Source organism: Wyeomyia smithii, chromosome 2, assembly GCF_029784165.1.
Source record: "Wyeomyia smithii strain HCP4-BCI-WySm-NY-G18 chromosome 2, ASM2978416v1, whole genome shotgun sequence".
In the NCBI taxonomy this organism is placed as follows: Eukaryota; Metazoa; Arthropoda; class Insecta; order Diptera; family Culicidae; genus Wyeomyia; species Wyeomyia smithii.
This window is the reverse complement of record NC_073695.1, coordinates 4,125,197-4,143,017: the sequence shown is the minus strand read 5'-3', so window position 1 is coordinate 4,143,017 and position 17,821 is coordinate 4,125,197. Positions and strand designations below refer to the sequence as shown.

The window sequence follows — 17,821 nt, the reverse complement described above, 5'->3', positions numbered from 1 at the left end:
ATCCAGAATAATCAGATTCGTATTTTTTTCTGGGTCGTCAGGGTAAGTCTGCAGTTTTGATGTAAAAATGAGTCACTGTCATCTCGCTGCAGTAACTGATTACAATGAAAACTAAATTTCTGCAAACTAAAGCTTTTGTAGGTGAGTTGTGGGAGTTAAATTTGTCATGGGCGTATCGCAAAACAAAAAATCGTATACTAGAGAATGACAAAGAAAGTGAAACATTTCCAACATTAGCAAGCGACAGAAAAATGTATAGCCTTCTTCAGTTATGATTTGATGCATTTAACTTTCGTATAATGGTGACAAGTTTGTTTGGTATTCTGGATTTACCGATGACAATGATTTCAGTTATCTCCTCTGCACACTGCAAGCAATCAAACAAGACATGTTCAACAATGCTGTGCAGTGCTGCGGTCCGCCGATTGGTCCGTCTGCTGTGAAATACTGCGATGACTTGCCTGCTCAGCCTTGTTGCGCTGAAACCGGCTGTTGCTCTGCTGGTACTAAGAGCCAGTTACCAGTAAGAATCACCCGTAATGCAGTAATCGGTTATACAATGAAGACCGAATTTTTGCAAGCTGGAACTTTTAGATATGGCTACTGACAGTTAAATTTCAGGTAGGCGAGGCGTGTGCGAGTGAAACAACAACAAGATCAGCGAATCCATATTATTTACCAATTATTCAATAGTGTACCTCAATTAATTGGTTGTTTTTGTTACAAATACTCAACCGCAAACAATTTTCTGATCGGTTGATGACAAAACTTCGATAATAATTTGATAAGAAATTACTGATATCTAAACTCTGACCACTTTTTTCATGATCAAATTACTAGATTTTCAAAACTTCCAGATAAAAGCTAGTCTAACGTCACAAATTTGACATCCGAAACAAGATGAAATGAACGTGTAAAAGGCGAGCAAGTTCTTGGAAGCGCTAATGATGTATTCAGGCACGACAGATGTAGATTTCGTAAAGGTCTTAGAAAATGGATGCATTCTACTTCCAGCCGTTGGGGACATTGAAATATTGGAATTTTATTTCGGCAATGCTAATTTGGGGCTAACAGTAAAGACCAACAAAATTGCTATCTGGACATTTTGCTAATGCATATTTATGATGATTACTATGTGATCCATTGAATCCATCATGGAACAATAAGGCATATCGGCAATTGAGTATTCTTTATTTATATGCTAACCAAAGGCCCAAATATCATGTTAATGAGAATGTCTTTGAATACAAAGAGGCAAACTATAAGAACATTCGCAAAAGAACGGTCATATTCGGCTGGTCCTGATGGAATTCCTGCTGTTGTTTTTAGTCGTTGTTGCACCCCTCTTGCAGTTCCGTTATGCTACATTTTCAACAAGTCTTTTGCTCAAGCAAAGTTTCCTACTGTTTGGAAGCAGTCGCTGATGTTTCCCGAGCTTAAATCCGGTGACCGGCGAAACGTTTGAAACTATCGTGGCATTACTAGCCTCACTGCTGGGTGTAAAATGTTTAAGATCATAGTAAGCGGTTACATGCTTTCTCGCACTAAGCACTATATATCCACCACTCAGCATGGATTTATGCCGGGCCGCTCTGTTTGCACCAACTTATTAGAGTTCACTTCACCGTGTATTTCGCAGATGGAACAGAAAGCTCAAGTAGATGCGATTCACACCGATATCAAAGCTGCTTTCGATCGTTTGGACCATACGGTACTCCTGTGTAAAATCTCGCGCTTAGGTGCTTCCCATCAGTTCGTTGAATGGCTAAGCTCATATCTTCGTGGAAGAGTTCTACGCGTAAAACCCGGTTCAAGTATATCATCGCAATTCACCAACAAGTCAGGAGTTCCCCAAGGAAGCAACATGGGGCCCTTGTTATTTGCACTGTTTTTTAATGACGTGACACTGCTGCTAGGTGACGGCTGCAAGCTGGTGTATGCAGATGATTTGAAATTGTTTTTGGAAGTCCGGACTATTGAAGACTGCCGCCGTTTACAAGAATTTTTGAATGTTTTTTCCTACTGGTGTCGTGGTTAGTATTTCTAAATGCGAAGTTATAACTTTCCATCGTATCCTAAAACCGATTATCTTCGACTATCGCATCGACGGTTTGGAACTGAAGAGGGTCGATCATGTAAAGGACCTTGGTGTTCTACTTGACAGTAGACTTACATTCCTCCTGCATCACAGTACGATGATTTCAAAAGCTACACGCCAGCTCGGCTTCATTTGTAAAGTCGCCCGTGATTTTAAAGATCCACACTGCTTAAAGGCCCTGTACTGTTCATTAGTACGTCCACTGATTGAGGATTGTAACCTGGTTTGGTTTCCCTACCAGCTAACTTGGATCCTGCGGATTGAGCGTATCCAGAAACGATTCGTCCGCATTGCATTGCGTGAGCTTCCTTGGCGCGCCCGCTAATTTACCACCGTATCCAGACCGCTGCCGTTTGATTGGTATTGATACTCTCGAGCACCGACGGAGATTGCATCAAGCAGTGTTCATAGCCAAACTGCTCTGTGGAGAAATCGACTCACCGAAGCTTTTGTCTCTTGTGAACTTTCGAGCTTCACAACGCGCTTTGCGTTCAATTGGATTTCTGCATACCCCATCGTACATCGTTTGGCTATAATGAGCCCATCACCGCCTGTATTAGAACTTTTACTAGTGTTGATCATCTATTCGACTTTAATGAATCCTTGGGAAAATTCGTGCAGAAAGAACGAACATTTTATAAACTTGACACTCAAACATTGTTATATTTATTAAGACTCGGGTCAGATAAATTATAGAAAATAAATAAATAAAAAGAAACAATGTTCTGGCAACTTATTCTTAGAAAACGAGCAAATGTCGAAGCGGCTTGATCTGATTTAATCATGCAGGAAGACAAACTCACTACTACTGTTCTAGTTTTTCGGCATTCCACTAGAATTTGGATACTACGTGAAATTAAAAGAAAACTTTATTTTAAGTGCATGTTTTCAAATCTGACTCAAAATTGCAGAATAACCATAATCTCTTGCATTGCTAAACTGTTTGAATCAGTTGTTAATGATAAATTACCAATGAAAGTCTAATACAACAATAACATTACAAAAATTTCTGAGATTTCCCGATTGTGCTATTAAATTTCATAACATGTTATTAATCGTTCTCAAGTTATAACTCTCAAGTGACGTTACTTCTGTTATTAAAAAGTGAATTTTGTGTTCTGGATAAGCATGTTCAAGCGAAAGAATGGCTTGATCAGTGTTACGGAACATCCGTTCTAGCTGAGTCTCAATTTCGTCGGAACAAAAAAAAAAAGGCAATCACGCCGGAGAATATTCACAAAATTCGTGAAATCGCATTCAATGACCGCAAACTGAAATTGAGCGTGCTAGTTAAGACCATGAGCATCTCAAAGGAATGCTTTGATCATACCTTACCTTACCATTCAGTCCCAAGCCATGGTGTGGCCTTTGCTGTACGTAAGAGTCGTCTCCATTCCACTCGGTCCATGGCTGCAGTTCGCCAGCTCTGCAGTCTGCGTAGGGTCCGCAGGTCGTCTTCCACCTGATCGATCCACCTTGCCCGCTGTGCACCTCTTCGTCTCGTCCCTGATGGATTGGTTTCAAGAACCATCTTTACCGGGCTGTCGTCTGACATCCTTACAACATGCCCAGCCCACCGCAGCCTGCCTATCTTAGCGGTGTGGACGATAGATGGCTCCCCAAGCAGCTCCTGCAGTTCGTGGTTCATTCGCCTTCTCCACACTCCGTTTTCCATCTGCAGTCCACCGAAAATGGTACGCAGCACCTTCCGCTCGAATACCGCAAGGGCGCGTTGGTCCTCCACAAGCATAGTCCATGTCTCATGCCCGTAGAGGACTACCGGTCTGATCAGCGTCTTGTAGATAGTTAACTTGGTGCGGTGGCGAATTCTACTCGATCGAAGCGTCCTCCGGAGACCAAAGTATGCACGATTTCCTGCCATAATGCGCCGTTGAATATCTCTGCTGGTATCGTTGTCGGCGGTTACCAGTGAGCCCAGTTAACGAACTCATCGACCATCTCGATTCCATCACCACCAATTTGAACTCGAGGATGGAGGTTACTGATACTGTTACTGTCTTCACGTGATCCCCTTCCTTTCATGTACTTCGGCTTCGATGCATTGATATATTCGCGGCATTTCAGCATAACCTGCCGAACCGCGAATATCTGATCCGTGGTGGCGCGGGCACCCATCAATCCCGCCTGGTAGTGCCCCACGAACTGCTTCGCAAATGGTGATAGTCGACGGCAAAGTATTTGGGAGAGTACCTTGTAGGCGGCGTTCAACAGAGTGATTGCCCGGTAATTGCAGCACTCCAGTTTGTCACCCTTTTTGTAGATGGGACACACAATACCCTCCATCCACTCTTCCGGCACTCGTTCTTCCTTCCAAACCTTGACAATGACCCAGTGCACGGCCCTAGCCAGTGTTTCTCCACCGTATTTCAATAGCTCGCTGGGAAGTTGGTCCACTCCAGCAGCTTTATTGTTTTTCAGCCGACCAATCTCCTCCTCCACCTCCAGAAGATCGGGAGCTGGAATTCTGATGTCTTCTGCTCGTGCACCAAGATCAATTGCCATACCGTCCTCGCGCTCTACTGCATCGCCGTTTAGATGCTCGTCGAAGTGCTGCCTCCACCTTTCGATCACCTCACACTCGTCTGTTAGGAGGTTGCCGTCCAAGCTCCTGCACATATCGGCTTGCGGCACAAAGCCTTTACGGGAGCTGTTCAGCTTCTCGTAGAACTTCCGAGTGCCGTTAGCTTGGTACAGCTCTTCCATCGCTACGCGATCTCGGTCCTCTTGCTGGCGCTTCTTCCTTCGGAGGACTGAGTTTCAAGGGTAGCTGCGCCAAGCTGCTCTTCCGTAGGTAGCACTGCCTCCAGCTGCTGCGCGTATTCCTGTGCAGCCTCGGCGTCCCACAGTTGCTCAATATTTGGTCGCGGCGTTCGACTTCGGCGGGTGTTATATCGGCGGGTGTTATACACCGTCGATAGTTTTGAGCGCATGCACACAGCTACTAGGTAGTGGTCCGAATCTATATTCGCACTGCGGTAGGTGCGAACGTTGATGATGTCGAAGAAGAACCTGCCGTCGATTAGAACGTGGTCGATTTGGTTCTCTGTCTGTTGGTCGGGTGATCTCCCGGTGGATTTGTGGATATCTTTGCGGGGGAAAAAGGTACTTCGGACTACCATACCACGGAAGGCCGCAAAGTTTACGTACCGATGGCCGTTATCATTAGACACGGCATGCAGGCTATCTGGTCCGATTACCGGTCTGTACATTGCCTCCCGGCCTACCTTAGCATTCATGTCCCCAATAACGATTTTCACGTCCCGTTGAGGGCAGCTATCGTAGACCTGCTCCAGCTGCGCGTAGAACGCTTCCTTCTCGTTGTCGGGTCTTCCTTCATGTGGGCAGTGCACGTTGATGATGCTGTAGTTGAAGAACCGGCCCTTTATCCTCAACTTGGACATCCTTGCGTTGATCGGCTGCCACCCCATCACGCGTTGGCGCATCTTACCCAGTACTATGAAGCCGGTTCCCAGCTCGCTGGTTGTGCCACAGCTCTGGTAGAAAGTAGCCGCCCGGTGCCCGCTTCTCCATACCTTCTGTCCTGTCCAACAAAGTTCCTGCAGCGCTACGACTTCGAAGTTGCGTGGATGTAGCTCGTCATAGATTATCCTGTCGCATCCTGGAAAGCAGAGCGATTTGCAGTTCCATGTCCCAAGTTTCCAATCGTAGTCCTTATTTCGTTGCCTAGGTCTATGCCGATTGTTCCGATCCGTATTATCTCTTACGTTGTTTGTAACATGTTGTTTTCCGGGGCGGCTTGTTGGGCCTTCCCCAACCCCCTGTCTCGCCCGGGGACCATCGTGTCAGCTCTGTTTAGAGTCCCACGCTGCCACCAGGACGTTGATCAGCCGCTCCTAACATGGAGATCAGACGCTGTTTTGAGCCGCACCATCTTGGTGAACAGACGCTCAGGTTGGCGAAGCATTTCCTCTACCGCCGGAATATGGTTTACGCGCCAATGATCGCGTCGCACCTTCTCACTTAGCTATTGTCGGATGACAACATTGCCCAGGCAACACCAACCAGTTGTATCCATGTTCTAACCGGCAGTCTAGTGTAATCATATGACTCGCGGAGGTGTGAGATAGGAACTTGTGAGGGCCGAAGCTATGTTTGACGCTCCTTCCAGGTTGTCAACTCACCATTTGTTGCTATGCTTTGATCATATCATTCTTAAATGTCTCAAATTCCGTGCGCACAGCTTCTTCGTGTTTGCACATTCTTAAATGTTCAAACACGAAGAAGCTGTGCGCACGATGGGGGCCACGTTTCTTAACAATTGTTTGAAAAGATTAACTGTGACTGTGAATCTGGCATTGATTACACGCAATAAAAAGGATTATTGCTGCAATTCGTGACAATGGATCCATCACTACACTCCTGAGTTCAACCGGTAATCGATAAAGTGCCTTTTGCCTGGTAAAAGTTGTCCGAAAATCCCGAAAACTCCACTATCAGCTGACGAAGTATTAGCCAGTATTTTTTGATATTCGCATAACATAATATTCATCGATTACCTTGAAAAAGGTACAGGAATCAAGGCCATGGTGAAGAAATGGTGAAGAAAACATTACTAGTTCACCAAAGTAACGCTTCCGCTCATTCTGCGCGAAATACGACCAATGAATTAAAGGAATTGCGCTTCGGCCTGGTTCCCCATCCTTCGTGTCCACCAGATTTATCACGAGTAACTACATCCTGCTTTCACGGTTTAAAATGTGGCTCTCTGGCAAGCGATTCCTCTTCAATAATGAGGTAGAATTTACCGGCAACACTACAAAGCTGGAATCAAATTGTTAGAGGACAGAGAACCGTAAAAATTTCAAAAACCGTAAGCACTGTTTCAAATTGAAAATGTGACGAATGAATGAATGTCTTGTTAAAACATTTTTTTCCCCATAGTGTCTATTTCGGGTGGTCTCCGTGGCTCTGTGGTTGTTAGCGAAGTCGATCAGTTAGCTCTTCCACACGGTTGTGATATCGGGTTCAATTCCCGATCAGGTCGAGGATCTTTTTGAGCTGGAAATTTGCTCGACTCAGCATTGCACTATAGGATTTCAAGCGGACAAAATTCGTGTCTATCGCCGATCTATTTCTTCATATTTTTTTATAGAAAGTAGACAACTCAAATAAGAAAAATTTCAAATTTCAGGACTGTAAAAGGTACTATACCTGAGATATCGAGATATAAAGATGAAAAATGGTAAAAAATGCACTTTTTTCAAGAAAAAGTAAAACCTTAAAAAATTTATTAACCATGATAACTGAATTGAGTGTACTATATTTTTATAAAGGTTATTGATTGGACTTTCAGAAAAACGTGTGGTTATGTGGTTTTATGCGTGAAACAAAGAAGATAAAGAAAATAAGAAAAAAATCATTATTTTTAACTTTGTAGGTCACCCATTTTGAAAATTTTTGGTTTTAATAGGAAATATACAGAATCAAAAAAAAAATTTTTTTCGATCATGACTACAGATTTACTACTAAGTGTATTATATTCTCATAAAAGTTATTGATCGGGCTTTAAGAAAAAAGTGTGGTTTTGTGACTTTATGAGTGGAAAAGAGATAAGCATAACAAAAAGTAGAAAATGAAAAAAAAAACATAATTTTAAACTTTGTTAGTCGGTGTCTTTCTACTCCAAGGAGTTCCTAGGCTGGGTCCATATTCCAAATTTTTTCGAGTTTCATGTGTTTACTAACAATTTCAAAAAAGTTTACCTGCGACCTGGGACCAAGCGTTTAGAGGTAGTTTAAAAATTTTCTGTTTCCAAAGGAAATATTCAAAATCTGAATTTTTTATCATTCTGTCGTAACAACTAAGTGTATTATATTCTCATAAAAGTTGTTGATTAGCCTTTCCGAAAAAATGTGTGGTTAAGTAGCTCTATGAGTAGAAAAAGGAAGATAAGTAAAAAATAAAAAATTGAGAAAAAACATTCTTTTTAACTTTGCTGGACGGCATCTTTTTACCCCCAGGAGTTCCCAAGGAGGGTCCTTGTTTATTTTCTGAAGAGTTTTCATGCGATCACCTGCGACCAAGTGATTTGGAACGCATTGAAAATTTTTGGTCCCTCTAAGAAATACTAGGGAATTGAAAAATATGAGTCTATTTTTTTTTTTTTTTTTTTTTTTGCTAGCGACCAACCTTTGCTGTTTTGAGCAAAAATGAAGCACCTGAAAAAAATTTTGTCCTAAAATCGCTGTACAGGTCGGACTCGATTATCCGGAGTTTTGAAAAATATTTCGCTCCGGATAATCGAGCCATTTTAAATTTTGTAATTTTCAATATCTCTCATCATCTAGAACAGTGAGTTTTGTCTTTAGACTGTTTGTAGGTGTTTGTTATACATATATACGTAATAATAAATAATGTTTCATTGATTATCTCGAAGATGGAAAAACGAAATAAAATAAATTAGAACTACCAACGACTTTGCTTAGAGAGATTAAAGGAAATATTCCCCAGAAAATATAATAGAATGTGATTCGATTTATATTTTCATCTGTTTTTATTATGTTAAATATTTAGAATGAGGTGTTACATATGTAAACAGACCCTGTTCGATTTCGAAAACACTCTTTTTTTTCTATTTCTTGAGTGACCTATAACGACCTAGACGCTCGATATGGCCACAAAAGGGCTACTTTGCGGATTGAAATTGTTACTGATTTCGTATGATGAGTTTTGCTTTGATAATTCAGGAGTTTCCGGAACACCGCCGGGACAGGCCTGCTTGTGGTTCTAAGTACTGCATTGATCATTATTGGCCATTATATTAGACCATAAGTGGTTGTCCTCATCGGTAACAAAAAACCATAATACCTTGCTCTTCTAGGTTTCAGAGTAAGAATTGGTTGAAGGAACGACCAGAAAACTGCTAAAGACGAACTGCCTCAACAGAACGGGGCACTGTTGTTACAATTATGATCGACCCCGAAACTCCCAATGACCCGGAAGACAAAACTACGTTATAGAAATACAGAAGAAAAAAAAAACCCGGATAATCGAACCATTTTTTCCGGATAATCGAGCCCCGAATAATCGAGTCTCCGGATAAGTAGAAGATAGACAAAAAACTGATTTTAAGGACGGGTGTTCCACAAAAAACTCTATTTTGTCGTGTTCAACGTACAGATAGAACATCGCAGTATTCTGCAATTGTTTTTCTTTTAAAATTTTCCACAACTTTGCGGAAGGAAGCAATCCAGCATATTGAAAATTAGAAAAAATATTTCTTTTATCTAACTGTTAGGTGGATTTATCGAAAAACTAAAAACGCCAAAAGTGAGGCCTTGTTCTATGAAACAATTTTGCCGAAGACATTGAGTACTTTTAATTTAAGGAGTAAATGTAGTAATGAAGATAGAAAATTAAACTAACTGAAAATCTGATTGTAGAAACTACGAAAAATATAGTTCAGCAGGTGGGACTCGAACCACCTCAGCAGGTGGGACTCGAACCACTTTTTCGTAGTTTCTACAATCATATTTTCAGTTAGTTTAATTTTCTATCTTCATTACTACATTTACTCCTTAAATTAAATTAAAAATAGCATGACTTTGCTTAGAGTCGGAAAAAGAAAAGTAAAAATGTTTGTGACGCAAGTCGATGTTGCTGCTGGTAGAGATGGCAACTTACTGGCACGTTTCTATCTCTCACACTGAGAAGTCATTCCAACTTCCACTGAGGGTGTTGAAACAATAGCCAGCTATAAATAATAGTCTCTACTGAGTAAATGTACGAAGTGCGAGAATTGGATAAGCGATACAAAACTCGATTCTAGAACTACGTCTTTAACGTTCTGCGGTGGTGTAACGGGAACACATCTGACCGGAGATTGGAAGTTGTGGGTTCGAGTCCCACCTGCTGAACTATATTTTTCGTAGTTTCTACAATCATATTTTCAGTTAGTTTAATTTTCTATCTTCATTACTACATTTACTCCTTAAATTAAAATTAAAAATAGCATGACTTTGCTTAGAGCCGGAAAAAGAAAAGTAATGACATTGAGTACATAAAATCAATTTTTTATAGTCAAATCTAGAACGATCACGACTTTTCGAATTTAGACCACTGTGCACTGTGGGATTTTCAAATAAATCTTTCCACCAATTGTAAATGTGTTGAAATATAATACTTGGAATGTTAAGAAACTTTTTTGTAAGTTGTTTCATAAAATTGTGGCTGAAAAACGTGCTTTACAGTGAGTATGTCGTCGTTTTTATATCACTTTTTTGTACTTTACGACCTTTAAAAAAGCATTACTCAAAAATGTACCGTACAATGATTTTGAAATTTTGACCAGAGATTCTGGACGTCATAACGAATCGAATGGTGTACTCAGATTCTTTGGTGTATTTTTTTTTATAATAACGGTCTGTGGGAGCACCGTGACTCATTAGATCGTTCCACAGCAGATATTCTTGAAGCGTCTTTCACTGTTTTGTAATGTCTAAGGCTTTCATTTAGGACCTCTTTTTTACTCTTAAAAAAAAAGTTAAAAAAAAAACATGTTCTGAATAATCGTTACACTTATTTATTTTTTGCCTGACACACACAGGATGCAGCACATATGGACGAGTGGCACCTGGTTAACGACATATGTTGAAAGTGCATAAAAGACATCAATGCATTCGATATTAAGATACACTTCGCTTCATAGCCGGAAGGTTACAGTGTGCGCTTTGCCAGTGGATGATGGTGGGTTGAAATCTTAGTTGAATCTGAGACGTTCAATGTCGACGAACTGGAGGTTTGGGTAATGAAAGTTCTATAAAACCTGGATAACTACCTCTCGACTGAAATAAATCCCTTTTACAAATAAAATGGTAATAGGGATATCAAGTTGAACAATCTCCAGAGAATTATAAGTAGCGGCAAGAGGCAACGAGGCTTGGCTAACATTATTAGCATGTAACTTACTCTCAATGATTCTGCTAATAATAAAAGTGCGGAATACACCGGTATCACCAAAGTTCAATATTTTCGGTCACAGTGAGTCCGTACTGAAAGAAAAGATAACCATATTCTTCATGTGGTTCATAAAAAGCTTATTAGAACTAAATGTACAAAATACAGCTTTACATCATTCTGTCGAAGAAAAAAAGCCAAACAGCTGAAAACTGTGATAGAGTTAGGAACTTGGGAATTATCCTAGACTCGAAACTAACTTTCATTGAACATAGATCATTGCATGGAACGGCCTAACCTCACTTTTTGGTAGAGCTCCGGATGGTTTATTTACAAGGTGTAGAATTTGGAGCGGCTATTCGTTTTTTTTTTTTTGTTCTTACGATCATTGTGACCTATTTTATTAGAAAAAGCATGAGAAACTAGTGATAAGGAACACATTTCTATTAGAGTAAATCAATCCTGAAAAGCATTAAAACAAAAACTTTTTCGGCTCCATCGGAAATAAATCTAACTCCGCAAAATTTACCTTCCAGAACTGTCAAACTACGTCATCGTGCAATGATCTATTATAACATAATAATTCACAAGGCAAATAACATGCTAAGCTTAATCAAGTAAAAATCAAAGAAATAGTTATCGGTTTCCGTTATACTCTACTAGAAAATTTTTTGGAAATAAATATTGAAATACAGTCCGCGCAAATATATATTTCGACTGTGACATACAGTCTTCCTCAGTGCTTATGTGGACCAGTCCCACCAGTTAACATTGTATTAAAATAACAGATAAAACAGTCTACATAAGCACTGAGGAAGACTGTATGTCACAGTCGAAATATATATTTGCGCGGACTGTATTACAATATTTATTTCCAAAAAAATTTCTAGTAAAGTATAACGGAAACCGATAACTATTTCTTTGATTTCTCAATCACTCTGCTAAGACGCTCGGTATAGATTTTCTAAACTTAATCAAGTAATTTTGTTGTAACCAGGGCTGATATTTTTCAGCGCTCTTGCATGAAAGTGAAAAATAGCCACCATAAACGTTAGTGCTGCTGGAATCATTTTAATTTCGTGCAATGTTCATTCTCTCTTCCTTCGTTTTTTCATTATTCGTATAAAAAGAAAGTCAAGTCATGTGTCAATCGCCATAAAAACGTGTTCGTTTGATTTTTACTTTTAAAATTTTCTGAAAATTTATAACTCTGAGTTTCATTGTTTGAACTGTAATGATATAAATTCGGTTTGTGTAATGAACAGGAGCAATTTGTGATTAGTGTTGGATGCAAAAAATATTGCCCCAAAAGGCGTTTCATTTGATAACGACGTCATATTCGTTTTAAAGGAAAGGTGAAGATCATTTGGCTAGATTTCCAGAAAAAATTAATTGCATGACCATACACGATGCGCGACACAGCGACAGCGACAGCGTTGTTGGTAAATGGTAGGGCACGTGTCACTTGAGACCCCATTGTGGTCATTCACCTCTGTTCAGCAACCGACCGGGATACGACGAGTAATTTTAGCGGAGATCGGGTAACCAACCCCCGGTGGAAACTATGGTCGTATGCTGACTGGGAAGGGGGATCGTGCGCGGTTGTATCCCCATGTTAGGAGCGGCGTCAAACAGCGTCTGACTCGGAGCGGGCGGCTGAATCACGAAACGCGGTGTCTCGCCAGCTATATCTAAAACGGCAGACTCGTCGCGAGACTAGGAATCGCAGCCTAAATGTAAAATACTTCTAACATTCCATATCCAGACAGCTCATCCAAAGGATGAAAACCCAGTGTGATTGGAAGGGTGATTTTTATCAGCACTGGTTATAACTTTTAGCACCCATTATTGTCTGCGTGAGGTTAGTAGCATTGCTTGATGACGCTTTTCAATTACACACGAAGAAAGAACAGAATCAATACAAAGGCAGTTTCTACTGCAAGCCCTAAATTTGGTTGGACATCATTTCCTATTCCATCATATGAAGCACGTTGCATGCTAATAAGCATATAGTCACTAGGGTGGGGAAAAATGTTTGATTTTCCAGAACCAAGTTTTTTTGGTTCCTTTTGAGGCCCCAAACAACCCTAAACTTACCGGAAGTCGATTGGTTTTGTCTCCGCTTGGCGCATTGCATTTCAAATTTGTATGAAAATTTATATGGGAAAACCTACTTTTTTGCATTTACCTTTCTAAAGAGCTCAATAATGCTCTAATAATGCACTACATTATGTTAAAGCATAGTATTTCGGATGCCAAACAAATTTGCAAAGGACATTGAAAAGCTAGAATGTCCCTAAGAAGAGCTATAGCTGTTCAAAGTTGACCATGTCGATTTAAATACAGAAAATCTTGTTTTCTGCCAACATTACCAATGTACCGGCGTCAGTAGGATTTCCATCAGAAGTAACTTATCGTTACGAGTTTGTACCCTCAGCTGGATCAAGCAAACACATTTAGGTCAATATTCTAGGCGTAGAAAGAATCTGCAACGTGTTTTAGAGGTTACTTCTGATGGAAATCTGACTGACGCCGGTACACTGGCAGTGTTGGCAGAAAAAATGATTTGCAACATAAATTTCGACATACTCAACTTTGAACAGCTCTAGTATTTTTTTGGGACACACTAGCTCTTTAATGTCTTCGGGCAAGTTGTAAGGCATCAAAAAACCTACCATTTGAAGTAGTGCTGGGACTTTCCGGATTGAAATATCGTGATATCCAACCTCGGATATCCGACAAATATCCATGATCCGGATCAACCGGATATCCGGATATTATCCGACAGGATATCCGGGTTTTCGGATAGTCGGATAACCGGATATCCGGATATTGTATCCGAACATAGTTTAATGAGAATTATGTAAATAATTACTTACGTGGGGATTAGGGACTGTGGAAAAAGCCACTTTTCGCGTTACATTTCATTCGAACGGGCCTAAAAGACAGACAAAAAAAATCCGGATATCCGGATAGTATATCCGGGTATCCGACTATTCGATTATCCGTATCCGGATATCCGGACTTCCGAATAATATTCGTTTACACATCCGTGATCCGAGCTTCGGATAACCGGATCACGAATATATCCGGTTAAAAGTCCCAGCACTAATTTGAAGTTATGAAACCTATGGTTTCAGCCATTTTGAACTCTTTAGAATTAAAAAAGCATAAAAGTTGGTTTTTCCATACAAATCTCCATATAAATTTGAAATGCAATTGGCCAATCGGAGACAAAACCAATCGACTTGCGATGAATTTAGGATTGTTTGGGGCCTCAAGTTGAGCAAAAAAAAACTTGGTTCTGGCTTTCTGCTATCAAGTTGCGTTTTTTCCATATAACGATTCCCCACCCTAATAGTCACAAATTCGCCATTGTTTGAAAGCAGAGACGCGTTCACTTAGCTACAATTTTTAAATCCAATATATTTGCCATTAATCATCACCATTACCAAATTATGCAAAAATTCGGACCATTAAATCACATAATCGCCTTTCACAATCAATGCTGTGAATCCAATCACTTTGTAAAATTATCATGCAAACTTTTTATTTTTTTAATTATATGAAACAATCTGGTTTTAACATTGTATTAAAATAACAGATAAAATTACGGGACGTCTCCTGGAGGCTTTACTATAGTTTTGATAAACAAATGCTGTTGTTTTTTTTTTATTCTATGAGCTAAAATCGAAATATTTGTTATAGTCGTGTTAAGATCTACATTTTTATTGTTATATTCCAGCACTTTAATTTTGCTTTCTACATCAAAAAATGTTATCATCAAAGTTCAAAATTAGTACGAGACTCAAAAATTCAGGTATATAAAATTTTTGTATGATATGAGTATATTACATACATGCTTCGGATCGAGCTATACTATCGAACAAACTTTCCTATAAGTGTCGTGTCAAATAAATGTTGTTTCCTATACATTCAAAATGTTGGTTCATTTAATAGTTAAGCGGATTATTGAAACTGAGTGTTTCACTACTTTTACTTTTAGGACGGTTGTCTATAAGATAAGGAGCTTAGCGAAATGAAAAATGCAGCCTCTGTTCTCCTTCAGGTATGAGAGAAGAAGATGAAAATTAAAACATCATAAAATTTATCACGGTTCATTTCCCTTCTATTCGCCTTCTGTTGAAATCGTATTATTATAATTGATAGACGAATCTGAAGAGTCTCACGAAATTCTCCGCGGCTATAACTCTGAGTTTCTTTATATTTTCTGTGAAACATTGAAAAACTCATTACTTAAAGATAATGCAAACTCTTGCATCAATTTGCCGGCAGTTAACGTAGCTTTCAGACGTTCCACTTTTACCAAGAATGATCGCACAGAGTAAGGTTTTTAATTTAACGATCGCAACGATACCACATAAACGACATAAACATTGATTTCGTGCTCAGTGGGTCACGTAACCACAGATAGTGACGGCTTAAATTCCACTACGAAAGCATTCTATACGAAAATATTATCGACGTTCGTTTCAGGAACACACAAAGGACACGACACAAACGGCAGCACCGGGAGCGTTAACTATAAATAACGTTAAAGCAATATGAATCTGTGGGTCTACTTAAACATGCTTTAAGAGAATTCAAAAGAATTTAGTTTTAAAATTTCTTTCAGCTGATGAGACACATTTCTCGAGCAAAGAGATTCATAAATTATTTTTCACTCGAAAGGGTTGATGAGTAACCGCAATTGCTTAAATTAACCGAAAGTCTTGCACATGTACTCCATTCAGGCAGCCCAAACATAAACAGAGCAGTTTATGGCAGTCGTCTCTAGAGCTCCCTGAAGTCGTAAAACAATGGAAACAATTTCATCCTGCCTACAAGAAAACAGCCTGTGCAAAGCAAGATAATAAACAATAAAAACTTACACAGCATCTGTTCCCCGATGACGTCTATGATGAATACACACTAGTGAAGAGCACCTCGCCGTGTGGATATTTTGATCGAAAACAATAATCTCTAGGGCGAACCGAGGCGATCGAAACCAATCGCTGTTTTCGTTGTATTCTTTCTTTTTTCGAAGCGAAACAATAAACAAACACTCTCACAAACAACTACACAGCCACCGCCACTAGCAATAACAGAACAAACTCGTAATATTCTTGGTTTCAATTTTCCACACTTTTCACGCGTCACGGCTTGAGTTACTAACTTTAATTGCTTTCGCCGGATCCCCAGCCTTGGTTGCAGAACGGAAAACAGAAAACGTGCACCGGGAAAACTCCCAGCACAGCGCATTGCCAGTGTAATATCGCCTGAGGTGTCCCATCACAATGGGTGACACTTGATCTAGAAAAAAAAATCACAATTGTCGACAAACACACTCACACACCCCATGTGTGTAGTTAGCACCACCACCAACCACTGCAAAGAGTTGCACTTCAACGTAACCACCTTCCTCTACTTAAGTTTCCACTTGTCGGCAGTCCACTTGTTCTTCTCCGAGTATTTTATTTTGCTACATTTTCACTATCCAGTTACAGAATATTAGACAAAAGCAGCGGAGTTACATACTAGCAATTATTATCATTAGTGGCAACCGTCGTTACTTGCTCCTTAGCGATCCACCAAAATATACACCGTATTAATTGTGTACTTCATGGCGCCTCTTCAGTCTCGACGACTACCGGAAACGCGGTCAGGAAAAAGGTAAGGAATTCTAAAACGCCGTCAATCACACAAAACACGGAGTCCCACACAAACAGTAGACGTGGTCAAACCGGCGGCTAGCAGCAAATGACTACCGCGTGCTTCGTAGGTGCATTCCGGCGCGCCCGTCGCACCGAAAACAACACGTGCGCTGAGTACATCCCCGTAGGATTGGAAGAACGCGTACAACAACCGTTGCAACACCCGAACATCCAGCGCGATACTAAACACTAAGGCGCCCTTTTTGGGGAAAACGCGCTTTTCCAAATTTACCCCGAGCTCACAACAGCTGATTTGCTCACGGTACTCTCGTCGTGCTCTCGAAAAAAAAAAACCGGTGAAACATTAGTAGAACAGTTTTCCCCCGAAAGCTTTCATTCTAGCACCATCCGTAATCAAACGACAGCTCTGTTCCACTCGCGAAGCGCGCTATTGGAGGAAAGCTCATCTGATTTCCAGAGCGAGAAAATCTACAACACGTGCGTTGGCTCTTCTTTTACTCGGCGCGCCACAAGAATCACTCTCAATCCCACTTCGTCGAACTGTACTCCGGCTTTTGCGGGACAGTAACAAACTTTTTTATGATCTTTTAAGGATAAAACGAGCGGTTCGTTCTATTCTACAAGAGTGTAAAATCTTAAACATAAATTTGAATAATGTGTCCGGAACACGACCGCGTGCTGGTGTAGGACTGTGATATTTCATTATTTGCTTTGGTAGCCTGTAATTAGACGAAGTTGCGGTGTTGGATTTATTGACCATTTTATTTCTCAATGCATTGCGTGGTCTTCAGCTGCTGAAACACCAATGCTCTATTTATAATAGATTCTAGATAGATTGCAGAGGAAGAAACGAGCAGCAGATTTGGAATGCATTTATTATTGATATCAGTAAAGAGGAAGCTATGTAAGAGAAAAAAATTATCCAACCCTAGTCATTTAGCACATCCTATTTCTATATCGGTGAAAAGAGACAAAAATCTTGATAGTTTTATATAGAAATGTATCTTCTGAAGAAGCAATATCCTATTTATTCCTGACATTCATTCAATATAGTCGTTTCTGGTGTGATTTTGTCCCATTGCAATTAATTGCCGCAGTTGCTGAATGCCCA

General features: G+C 40.1%; 1 protein-coding gene across 1 annotated transcript in view; it reads right to left on the bottom strand.

The window, feature by feature from the left end:
* LOC129721272 (potassium channel subfamily T member 2) overlaps nucleotides 1-16,931 on the bottom strand; it is a 705,817-nt gene extending 688,886 nt beyond the window's left edge. The window contains exon 1 of the mRNA XM_055673643.1: nucleotides 15,928-16,931. The gene's annotated coding sequence lies outside the window, so the exon portion shown is untranslated. The remainder of the gene's footprint in view (nucleotides 1-15,927) is intronic.
* Nucleotides 16,932-17,821: the final 890 nt, after the last annotated feature.